Source organism: Mandrillus leucophaeus, unplaced genomic scaffold, assembly GCF_000951045.1.
Source record: "Mandrillus leucophaeus isolate KB7577 unplaced genomic scaffold, Mleu.le_1.0 Scaffold398, whole genome shotgun sequence".
NCBI lineage: Eukaryota > Metazoa > Chordata > Mammalia > Primates > Cercopithecidae > Mandrillus > Mandrillus leucophaeus.
Genome location: NW_012104231.1, coordinates 671,423 through 679,355, shown reverse-complemented (window position 1 = coordinate 679,355; position 7,933 = coordinate 671,423). Strand labels below are relative to the sequence as shown.

At 64.5% G+C, this 7,933-nt stretch overlaps 1 protein-coding gene across 1 annotated transcript in view; it reads left to right on the top strand.

Moving 5' to 3' along the window:
- Nucleotides 1-893: 893 nt before the first annotated feature.
- Nucleotides 894-7,933, top strand: part of RXRA (retinoid X receptor, alpha) — a 72,730-nt gene continuing 65,690 nt past the window's right edge. The window contains exon 1 of the mRNA XM_011991526.1: nucleotides 894-1,767. The gene's annotated coding sequence lies outside the window, so the exon portion shown is untranslated. The remainder of the gene's footprint in view (nucleotides 1,768-7,933) is intronic.

Genomic DNA, 7,933 nt, shown 5'->3' with positions numbered 1-7,933 from the left:
CACCCAAGAGGGCTGTGGCCATCTGCATCCAGAACGAAGATGGTGAGCTGAGCCGGCCTGGTCCCATAGGGTCCCGTGGCCTGGAGGCGAATGTGGATGCTTGTTGGTTTATTTGCTTAGAGGCAGGCTCCTGGGTGCTGAGGGAACAGGCTCTGGCCCCTGTCACCTGTCCCAAGGAGCAGTGCCTGGGGCACGTAACGAAGTGGTGGCCCTCCTTGCCCCTGCCAGCCTCAGGACTGTGGCCATTAGGCTGGGTTGGCCGCTCAGAGTCACAGGAGAGGCAGGTAGGGAGCGCTGACCCCAGGCAGCGGATGCCATCCGGTTGCTTCCAAAGGCAGCCTGGAGTTGGGGTTTGCCGAGGGAAGCTGCTCTGCAGACCCCAGGCTGTGAAGCACCCCAGCCTTGCAGGGGTGCCTGCAGGAGTCCAGGCAGCCTCGGGAGCGTTCCCTGGAGCCTGGAGGGCAGGAGCCAGGCCATCCTTGGCTGTGACTTTGTTTTGTTTCCTCAAGTCAGATTGTCCTGCTCCATCCTGTGCCCGGAAGAGAGGTCCTGCCCCTGTCCGTGGGTGGGGACACACGTCTCTTGCCTTCCCTCCTTGTGGGTGGGGGTGGACCTCAGCCACACCCATGTGTCAGTCAGCAAACGCAGCTCCTGCTGGGTCACCTGCCTACCAGCTGAGCTCCTGGGATGCAGCCCAGCCTGTGGGGCCCACCCGGCTCCTCCAACCCTGTAGCTCATCCCCACCACACCTTCTCTGCACAGCAGGACCCGGAATTATGCTGTTCTCGGTTGGACCTGCTTGTCCGTGCTTAGCTGGGCCTTTCCTGATCCCTGTGGGCTCCCCGAGGGCGGGGCTCGGACCTGCCCCGTCAGCAACAGCTGTTGCCAAGGGCACAGATGCCCTGTGCGTGGGGTGGAGATGAAGGAGGGCCAGGAGCTCCGTGACAGACAGTGGGAGGGGAGGCTGTCTGTCCTGTGGTGAGCTGCTTCTGGGGCACTCTGAGACAGGGCCTCCCTTCACTTCCTGGCCATCCAAAGCATCTGTGTCTGCGTCCGGGAAGTCAAGGAGGGCCCCTAGGACTGAGTCGCTGCCCATCACGGACCATCTGTGGCAGGCACTGCCAGTGGCCGTGGCCCAGGGTTTTGGTGGGTCTCCCTCATCAGGGGCTTGCTCCAGGCCTTAGACAATGCTCCCATGCTCCCTGCCAGCCGCAGGGTCTCACCCTCCTGCTCCAGACCCTCTCTGACACCCCACCCTCTGCGGTCCTGGGAGGTAGCAGGACAGCCGCAGCGTACAGATGAGAAGACCTTCGGCCCAGCCTGGGCGGATGCGTGGGTCCAGCTCAGCCTCTCTGTGCCTGTGGTCTGTAGGGACCTGGGCCCAGCTGCCCCTAAGGGTGGAGCTCAACCTTCCCCAGCTCCAACCCTGGGGCCTTGTGTGGGAGGGGCAGTGGCCCTGGGATCTGGCCTTGGCGGCTCCAGCCCCCTCTCCAGTACAGCAGAGCCTGGAGGCGTGCTGGTCTCTCCGTTGGAGACTCAGGCCTCCCAGCCTGCTTCCCCTGGAGGGCGGGAAGGCCTTGGGGTTGTCAGAGCTTCAGGATTAGAGACTCCAGCACAGCAGGGGCTACCTTTTCTGTGCTCCCTGCCTAAGCACAACCTTCCTGCCCTCTCCCCTGCAGCCCCTCTGTTGCTGTGGTCGGTCATGCCGCCTGAGGGCCCAGTGTGGCCTTGGCACTACCACCGTCCACCAGCGGCAAGTCTGGGCAGGTGCGTGTGTTGGAGGTGGCCGTCCGCGGTGTAGGCTGGAGGTGGCGTGCCGGCCCTGTGAGTCACACCGATCCCAGGAGGGGAGTGGGGGTGGCCAGGGCACTGTGAGCTGGCGTGCTGAGGCTGGCCTGCCCATGGCTTGGCCTGGGGGCAGGGGTGGGGTGGGGTCCTGCCTGGGTTCTCCTGGAGAACCTGGGTCGGGAGCCAGGAGCCAGATCAGGGCTGGGGGCTTTGCGTGGGGTCGGATGGGGCTGGGGAGGCTGTAAGAAGCGAGGAACCTCCTATGAGACAGTGGTTGCAAGGAGCAAATGCTGCCTCGAAGGTGGGCGGCCCCCCTGGGAGGAGGCTGCAGGCTGGGAGGTAGACAGGACGGGCCCCTCAGTGTGATGGTTGGGGTGTCCGGGGACGGTACCTGAGAAGGGTTGGTGACCCAGTGCCGTGAGGTCCCTGCTCTCTGTGGCTGCCTTTGTGGCCAGGCCTCGGCCCTCGTGTTGCTGCCCCACGACACCTGGCTGTGGGTTGTCCCAGCTCCTAGGCCAGGTGGGGAGTGAAGCTGGCCACCGAGCCTCAGGGAGCACCTTTGCAATTCCCTGGCACCCAGGTCTGGCCCAGGTCTGAGGCTAGAGGAAAGGCCTCCTCCAGAATCCAGGGCTGCCTGTCCTGAGGTCAGGGGCTTTGAGCTGTAAGCACCTCCTACCTATGGCTGGATCCCCCACTGTCCATCTGCAGTAGAGACAGCAGAGCCCCCGGGAACCCCTCCCAGCAGCTGAGGGTTCAGGGGGTGCCCCTCACTACACCGGGGAAATGTGGCCCTAGGGGAGCAGGAGGTGCAGGACCTGGTCAGACAGAGACTGAGTCTGAACCCGGAGGGGCCTCGGGCCAGCTCCATGATCCAGACAAGGGGTTTTCCTTCTCTGAGCCGCTGCTGCTGCTGTCAGAGCCCGCAGTGGGCACTGATTTGAAGAAGGACAGACATGGGCTGGGAGGGTTGAGGGAGGCCCTGGAGACGGGGACCCTGGGGAGGGAGATCTTGGAGCTGCAGAGGCTTTGAAGAGGCAGGGCTGTGGGAGTGCGCAGCCAAGGTGCCCGGCCTGGGCTGGGTCCTGGGTCCAGGGGTGTGGCTGGGCTTACCTGATGGTAGAGCCCTGTCCGGAGGAGCTGAGCTCAGACCTTAGCTGACAGCGCTGGGGCAGAGTGCTGAGAGGGGCTCTCTCAGGGCCATCTCTCAGGGCTGGGCCCTGTTGGATCTTCTAAGTGTCTGAGCAGGAGAGGGTAGGCTTCCTGGAGGAGGTGTCCCTGGCAGGAAGATGCAGAGGGAATGACCGTGTGCGCTATAACGGCCAGGCCGGGGGCTCAGAGGGGCTGGTGGGAGACGGTGGGGGCTGGGTGGGGCAGGACGCTATGGTCTATATGGTGCCCACCTGCCCTTCGTCCTCCGTGGCCACAAGGCCCCTGTGGTAGAGAGGGTGGCACTGGCCTTGAGGGGTCTGGCCGGCAGGTAGGAAAGTGAATGACCGACCTCCTGAGGTGGCTTTGAGGGTGGGGCCTCCCGGCTCTGCCTGTTTTCTTCAGTGGCCCTGGTTAGGGCTTTGAAGGGCTTCACTGCAGATTAGCCCGACCTCCCTGGGGTGCTCAGCAGGGTGTGCTGCAAGGTGCTCCCTTGTAAAGTGGCCACAAGGTGCCTTCGGCGTGTGGGGCCCACAGGATAAATTGGATGCAGCCTCCTTTGGGGGGGGGGTGCTGCTCGGATGAAAACCATACTTTTAGGCAGGTGAAGCCACTGCCTCCTCGGTGTAGCAGTCAGTGGGGTCCTCCCCACCTCCCGTCCTCTCCCTCTGTCCCTGGACCCAGGAGTTTGGGAGAGGCCAGCGGGCAAGCTGGGCACTTTGCTCTATAATGACCCTCTACCCCCACCAAGATGCACACAAGCCCTGCCAGGATGTGGGGGGCAGGGCAGCGGGCTGAGCCAAGGTGTAGCTGCTGGGAGATGGTGTTCCCCGCCCCCTGGGCTGGCACCTGCCTCCCGACCTGCTGCTCGCTGCCAGGTGCATGTAGGGAGGAAGGAAGAGGTTTGGGTGGTGTATGTGTGTGCGTGTGCTTTTGACTGGGCTCAGAGGGCTCTGGCTGGGACCCAAGCTCTGGCCTCCAGCACCTTGGCTGGAAGGAGTGAGGCCTGGAGAGACAGTGGGGCTGCAGTGGGGCTCCCTGGGGGCCAGGAGCTGGGTGCTGAGGAGACCGGAGCTGGGGGCTGGGGCAGGGCCAGGGCATCGGGTGGGAAGTCCTGCCCTTGCAGCCTGTCCTGTGGAAAAGCCCCTGGCTGCTGTCTTGGCTTTGCTGGACTGGCAGAGTGGGCCAGAGGCTGGGGACTGGACACCATGGGCCCCTGTGCACTGATGGAGCAGTAGGTGTGTGGGATTCACCGGGTGCTGGGGTGTGGCTTCATGAGGGCGGGGCCTTTTGGGTTATGAGTCAATCCCCTCCAGTTATCCAGGGTGGGGTGCTGAGGCCTGGGTGGGCAGTGTGAGGGTGGGCTGGTAACTGTAACCGCCGGCTCTCTGGGAGACCCTGGTCTGTGGCGTTGTCCTCTCTGAACTGGGAAGACACGTGCGTGAGAACTGGTCCCGGGTGGCCTCTGGTTCTGGCTGGGGAGGCCCCGCCCACCTAAGGGCAGCGTTCAGCGAGTGTGGACTCTGCCCCGGTGCTGGGCGCAGAGTTCTTGGACAGGCCGAATGCAGGCGTAACTTCGGGCTGTCTGGACAGGGCCTGGTTAGTGAGACCGTGGCTGAAGGGCCCAGAAGGGACTGCAGTGGGATTGGAGCCCCCTGGCCGTGCCCCAGGGGCAGGCCCTGGGCTGCTGGGATCTCATGCCGTGGGTGGCTGGGCAGATGTGGCTGTGTGTGTGCACAGAGGTGGGGACGGACAGGGTGGGCCCATCTAAGCCCGTGTCCTGCCAGCGGCTTGCCTGGTGTCAGCACACACGGGTGGGCTGTGAGGGGCTGAGAGCCCAGGACGCCGCACCCCAGAAGGGCTTGCTGTGGGGATCTTTCTATCACTGGTGAGCTGCGTTGGGGTGAGGCAGGATGGAGGTGAGGCTGTCTTGTGTGGCCTGAGCGGGTGTGGCAGGCTGGGAGCCTGTTGCAGGTCAGGATGTGTCCGGGGGCCGGCACCAGACCTGCTGAGGTGGGAGGTCAGTCTGCGCTGGCTCTGTGAGGGGCCCTGCAGTCTCGGACCTTGCCTGTCCCCTCTGGGGCTGAGGTCAACCCTGGGGCATGGCGGGGACGGGGACATGGACCCTCATTCCGAGTCTCATGAGACCGCGCTGCTTCGCCGTCAGTGAGGCTTGCTGGGCATAAATGAAGCACATCGATGGGGTGAGGGCTGGAGGATCCCATGGGGGCCTCGCACCCCCCACTCCCCGCCCCACTCTGGGAACCAGGCCCTCAGGCAGCTGGTGAGGATTGGGGGGTTACAGCTGAGGTGGCAGTTGGCATGGTGGCACGGTGCGCCTCTTGGGAATAAAGCTTCGACCTGGGCTGCATGAGGACAGGTAGGTGGGCTGTGACACTCAGTCCAGGCAGAACCGTCCCATCCCCTCGTCCGTCTGTCAGATGAGCTTGTCCAGGTTCCAGGCCCTGAACCAGATGAACAGAGAGCTGGAAAGTTCAGAGGAGGGAGGAGGGACCCCGGCCAACACCCAGGAGGCTGAGGGACCCTCTGGCCCGGGTTTTGATGAAACCAGGCCTCGGGGGTTGTTTGTGTTGTTGTTATGAGACTGGCATGTGCCTGTGGTACAGACACCAGCTCAGCAAAAGCCTGTCTTCTCACTAGAGCTGGGAGTCCTGGACCCTCCACACTGTCACCCTGGTGGGGGGAGTCCCGGACCCTCCACACTGTCTCCCTGGGGCGGGGGGAGTCCTGGACCCTCCACACTGTCACCCTGGTGGGGGGAGTCCCGGACCCTCCACACTGTCACCCTTGAGGGGGAGTCCCAGACCCTCCACACTGTCACCCTGGTGGGGGGAGTCCCGGACCCTGCACCCGTTCGGGGGGGAGTCCTGGACCCTCCACACTGTCATCCTTGGGAGGGAGTCCTGGATCCTCCACACTGTCACCCCGTTGGAGGGGGGAGTCCCAGACCCTCCACACTGTCACCCCTAGTGGGGGAGTCCCAGACCCTCCACACTGTCACTCCGGCGGGGAGTCCTGGACCCTCCTCAGTGTCACCTCGGGGACCTCCCTCATCGCACTGGAACTCCAAACTGGGCAGACGTTCTTGGTTACCTGCTGCGTGTGGCTGGGTTGGCAGTGCAGAGGAAAACGAGCTGTGCTGGGGTCCCCAGTGACTGAGGTTGGAATCAGGGGATGTGGCAGCAGTGGAGACACTGGCAAGCTCGGGACAGCCCAAAGCTCGGGAAACTTGGGAGTTTAGTGGGTTCTGCAGAGCGTGGGCTTTTGTGGTGGGTGAGCCCAGGAGGGAAGGGACCTGCCCTGGGCCCCTCAGCTGCTGGAGCTGTGGGTGCAGGGTGAGCAGCTGTGTGGACCCATGCAGGGCGTGCTGTGGGGCAGGGGCCAGAGCTGGAGGAAGAGGCCGAGGTGGGGCTGTACTGGGCCGTCACCCAGTCAGCCTGGGGGCGAGGGTTCTCTGGCCCTTTTCTGTCTTCCAGGAGGAAAGGAGCTCTCTGTGTCCCACCTGCCGCCTTGACGCTGATGCCTTGGGGTTTTGGGGGCAGTGGGTTTCCTTGTGCTCAGGCGGGGCAGTGCCCTCCTGTGGTTCAGGGCCAGCCTGGCCTCCAGGCCTGAGCACCACCTGCAGAAGGGTTTTCAGACGGGTGTGAGCGTGTGGGGGTGCCATCACGGGAGAATTCTGGTTCCCCTCCAGCCCTGCGTGCCATCTTGGCGGCCTGTCCCCAGCACTGGTGGGGCAGGCAGGAAGCTCCCGGCCTGGGATGGGCACAGACGGGGCATGGGCTGTGAGTCCCTGCGGCTCCGAGCTACCCCTGCACAGCCTTCCTTGAGGCCTGGTTCCCGGACCATGGCCTCTGCAGCCTGGGCAGGGCAGCCTGTTGTGGACAGAGCTGGTTGGGTCTCAGGCCTCCTGGGTGGGTGGGAACTGAGGACCCCCACTAGCATGCCAGGGGCTGGCAGGGCTGAAAGCTGCATGTCCACACCCCCACGCTCACTCCCGGCGTTGGGCTTGGCCATTGGCTGATGGGCCACAAAAGGCATTCTGTGCCCTGGAAGAAAGCCCTCGTTGTGTGGCTGGAGGGAGGCTGGGAGCCATGAAGGCCCCCTTCCTGCCCCCGTGCTTCCTCAAGCCCCCCAAGGCAGGTTCCATCCAGAGCTGCTCAGGCCCTGCCTCACCAGTATCCGAGGCTCTGCTCCATTCCGGCCCCTGCCCTGCCAGGCCTGACTCCTGGCCTGTTTCCTGGACTCAGGCCTCTGCGTCCCCCACGCCCCCCACAGGACACCCCCCAGGACCCGTGTGCTGGCCTCTCCGGGGCTCCCTGCTCAGTGTGGCCCTCGCTGGGAGCAGGTGGGGATGTCATGGTGGGGACATGAGGGCCTGGGCGAGCGATGGTGGCCCCCAAACATTGCCTGGGCTTCTTTCAGGCCACCACTCCAGGCCAGGACAAGTATAGGCACCCTGTGTCCGGTTATCCAGCATTCCTGCATGCCGGCTGGCACCGTGCACCCCAGCACGCAGATGGGGAACGGGCTCAGCCAGGTCACCTGATCTGCCTGCAGTGGGCAGCTGGCTTGGTGGAGCCGGATTTGAACTTGGGGCTGCCCAACGTCCGGGCCTTGCCCTTGTCCTGCCCCGGCCCCTGCAGGGTGGCAGACCATCTGCTGCACCAGCTGCGGGCGTGACGATCGTGTCTCGGATTGAGGAAATGAGGCCGGGGTCCTTGTCCTCTTCCAAGAAGCTCTTGGCTTTGGCCAATGGCAGCCGCCTGTGGTCACAGGTGTCTGGTTGAGGGTGGGGGACCGGGCGGCTCTGGGAAAGGGGAACTGGGCTGCCAGGCCAGCATGAGCACCACTTGCTCGCAGCCAGCTCCAGGCTGCCTGGAAGAGACTCCAGCTCTGCTCAGCCGCCTCCCTCAGGCCCCTTCCTGCCCACCCAGCCGCCGCACTGCATCGCCCGAGGCTGTGGGACCCTGAGCCCCCC